This window comes from Triticum dicoccoides, chromosome 7B (genome assembly GCF_002162155.2).
Source record: "Triticum dicoccoides isolate Atlit2015 ecotype Zavitan chromosome 7B, WEW_v2.0, whole genome shotgun sequence".
Lineage (NCBI taxonomy): Eukaryota > Viridiplantae > Streptophyta > Magnoliopsida > Poales > Poaceae > Triticum > Triticum dicoccoides.
In genome coordinates, this window is record NC_041393.1 from 42736454 (window position 1) to 42740547 (window position 4094).

At 44.8% G+C, this 4094-nt stretch overlaps 1 pseudogene; it reads right to left on the reverse strand.

The window, feature by feature from the left end:
• Window positions 1-1265: 1265 nt before the first annotated feature.
• On the reverse strand, window positions 1266-1475 carry LOC119342282 (annotated as a pseudogene).
• Between the last annotated feature and the right edge of the window lie 2619 nt (window positions 1476-4094).

The following is a 4094-nucleotide window of genomic DNA, read 5'->3' on the forward strand; positions in this document are numbered from 1 at the left end:
CTCCCCACGGCTTGGGCTCCGGAGGGAAACCTCAGATCCGCTGGATCGGGCGATGGAGGCGTCTTCGCCTCTTTCTCCTCCTTGGGGGCATCGTCTCGGAGCCGGCAACGACTGAGAGACTGGAGGATGATGGCATCTTCGCCGTCGATGGCGGCATCTTCGCCGTGTGGTTTGCTGAGGCGGGGCGCTGGTTCCTATTTGGCAACGATGATGGCGTCGAGAAGAGCTTGGGTCACGGCATGGTCTTCGGTAGTCGGTTCTTCCCGACGTGTCCGAGGTGCTCTTTTGGGCACGGTCGGCGCAAGTCCTGCATATTTCCCTTGTGTTGCTCGTCGTCAATGTCGGAGCTGTCGGTTGCTTGCGCGTGTGGCCATCCGTTGGCATGTGCCGTCGTGGCTTCTGTTCATGTCGGTGGCCAGGTTGGCCGGTGGTGCCCATGTCATGTGGGTTGTGTTGTATCGGTTTTAGCCCAGTTTTCCGTCAATTAATCGGGCAACTCTCTTCTTCTTAATCAATGAAAATGGCAAGTCTTTTGCCTCGCTTCAAAAAAAAATTAGGAATTCAGACATCCCCTTTCAAGATGGGCGGAAGATATCGTTTTGTCCCATCTTGTTATATTATAATAGCACCCTCTAGGACCTACCCTTTTGGTTTAATGGAGGTAACTGCTCACCTACTCGAGACATATTCCAACTTTTTTGTAGGGGAGACATATTCCAGTTTTAGCACCCTGCTCGTCACTTTCTCCTTGATGAAAAACCTATAGGCTTGCAATCACAATGCATCGCCAAGGAGTCCTTCCCCAACACTGAAAGCTAACAGTAAAGCGACCATTTTTCACACAACAACCTCAATTCAATTGCTCTATGCTCTGCCTGTGCAGTATACCGAGCTATTTATTTTTCCCACGAAGATGTTAGTACCCTGAGTTTGATTATCTTAGTCACCACACCACTTGCCCAATCTGCATCTCAATATCCTTGTACACTCGATTTTCTCTTTTCGAACTGTTAAGTCCTTTGCCAAGAAGGTTACTCTTTAAATACCTCTCGAACTGTTAAGTCCTTTGCCAAGAAGGTTACTCTTTAAATACCTCTGGTTCCAGTACACAACCCTAGAGAACACCTGAGTTGTGACACTATGCCAAGATCGACCGGTGATGTCGACCTGAGTTCACCGGGTTGTAAGTGGCCATTTACACTACCACACCCTGTAGCCGCTGGCGAATTTTCCTAGATTATGAACAAATTTTCAAATTAGTTTGGTTGGGGTGCGTCTACCTGGGCTGTAGACCTGTAGTGCAACGCCCAAATAACAATAAAGGGCCCCAATGGCAAGCCACTGTGATGAACCTTTTCCATAAAAAATAAATTTAATATCGTTGTGGGCACATGGCTCACATATCATATATCATATATTAAACTGATAAGAACAGATACTATACTTGATCTTAGCCAAAAGGCTGAGAAATGTATGATTTGCAGCGTCCCCCTCCCCCTCCTTTTATAGCTCTGTCCACCGCCTCTCCGCTCTGGGCCAGCGAGGTGGTACTAAACCAAAAACGAACGGATAGAGTCCCTGCTGCACTCGGGCAAACAGCCTATGCGCCGCTCGTTCGTTTGGGCTTCATCTGGCCCAGAAAACACCACGGCAGCAATTCTTCGATGGCCCAGTATTACACATTCTGCGGCAGGCGACCGAACTGCATTGGTCCAGCCCATTCAGTGAATAAAGAACGTGCAGTGGACGCCGGGTTTTGGCACCTTTTTCCGCGGCGGTTTTGGTAACCTTCCAGAGGGTTCCTGAACCCTTTTTTTACTGGTTTTTATTTTAGTTTTCATATTATTATTACTATTATTGTTTAATTTTCATTTTCGTATTTCTTTTACGAATTTATGTTTCTTTTTCTCAAAAATGCTTTTATAAATTTCAAACATTCTTCCAATTTTCAAAATTTGTTTAAAAATTCAAAAAATAGTTGTGGTTTTAATTTATTTTTTGGAAACTAAAAAATGTTTCCGTTTTTAAAAATTTGTTCACACTTTAAAAAATCGCAATTTCATAATTTGTTCAAAAATTCAAATAACGATCCTGATCTTCAAAAATTGTTCACAATTTCAAAAAAAATAGGAATTAGAAAATATGATCTACTTTTCCAAATTTGCTCAACATTTCAAAAAATATTCAGCAATTAAAGAAATGTTCGAGGATGTAATGATTTGTTCAGAATTTCAAAAAATATTTGCTTTTTTCAAAATTTGTTTACAAACTTGAAGAATGTTCGGAAATTTGAAAAAATGTTCATAGTTTCAAAATTTGTGTCGTGTGTCCAACACTACATGCACGCACTCGACTTCTTCGAGGCGCTTGTGGCGGTGCATCGCCCTCCTTTGTGGCGTGGTCGTCCTCTTCAGAGGCCGCGGTTGTCTACTGCCAGTTTGGGCTAGGCCCGGTTCAGATGAGGCGTAGTGTGGGCAGGATGGTTTTGGTCGGATCTGGACTACGGTGTCATGGGTCTGGACACGGGCGAGAGTGGGGCTGCCATGGCCCTTTGTGTGGTTCTGTCTCGGTCGGGGTGTCGCGAGACGGATTGTCGGTCTGACAACGGTGACGCCTTTGGCCGTAGCATACCTTGTTGAAGGCGTTGTCGATGTCATTCTCACCTACCTGACTGCTGATCTAGGGAAACCCAAGGTCCGGGTGATCTCGAATCATAATGATGACATCAATTGTGTCATTTTTCTCTCCTGGGAACATCGTTTTAGAGCTGCATTGGTTAGGGGGCGGTGGATGATGGCAGGTTTGCACTACGGTAGACGCTTCCATGTCTTATCGTTGCCCTGTTTTGGGTGGTTATGGCATCAAGACGGAGCGTGGCGACGGGTGGCGACAATCCTTCGTTGAGATGTCTCATTACGAATACGAAGCGTTGCAATTTATGGGTCATAATCGCTGCTTTGACGGGATAGTGACAACATAATTGATGGTTTAGCGGGATAATAACAGCTCATGGTCTATTGTCTGGGGTGCCAGATTTATCACTGTCAAACATTGGCGACAAAAACGTGGGATTGTCAAATTGTCTTTGAGGAGGGATTTCGGTGGTGGCATCTTCTCTTGGCCTCCGATCAATAGCTTTATGACTGGCTATTTGCTCGGTGTGTGCATGGTTTACGTCCCGTGTGGATATCACGTCTGGCCCATACGTGCTTACATCATTTTTGGTGGTTGCAATTGCTCGACGAGGGTCAATGTTGCTCCCAATGTTGCTCCTTCTATTTTTATTTTTGATCCGCATAGGTATAGTGATGGTCTTCTATGGCTTTGCTATTAGTCGAGATGATCCTTTGAGTGTGTGTGTGCGCGCGCGCGCGTTTGTGTTTGATGTGTGCATCATAACTATGCAAAGGTTAGGTGTATGCTCGTGATGTTTTGTATCCCCTTGAAGCTTTATTATGAGTTAATAAAAACACCTTTTCCGAAAATCAAGCATAGCCATAATTTGTGCTCAAAGGCACCGAATGAACAAGTTCATTTCAAAAAATAACACCAACACATGGTTGGACCAAAAACCATCGTAGTTCAAATGGGCATCACGCACTCGCATTGTCATCGTCGACATCACCATTGCCACCACCACACATCTTAGCTAAGATGTCCCCATGAATGACCTCCCAATATTATCTCTCCCTCTCGTCCATCTTGCTAGGATCCATCCACATGATATCACGATTCCTCGACCACCTCTTGCTCCTTTGCTCCTCGGTCGCCTTGCAAGATTTTGCTCCTCGATCTTAGTCTTTTTCATTTTTTCCTCGGCCTCCAATTCAAGTATTTTCTCCTCCGTTAGCATCTTTTTATCCCCGACCACTGCCTTTGCCTTGCACTTCTCCTCCTTCATCAACTTCATCTCATAGAAATAATCAAATAAGTCACATTCTCCTCCTTTCGTTCAGCCACCAATGCTCTTTCACCTCTACCGTTACAATCAACTCTTCTTTGTATGCTCCAACACCACCATTCTTCTTGGCATGCTTTGCATATTTTGATCCATTACTAAAAGGGCTAGTTATCGACTAGAGGTGTGTGTGTGT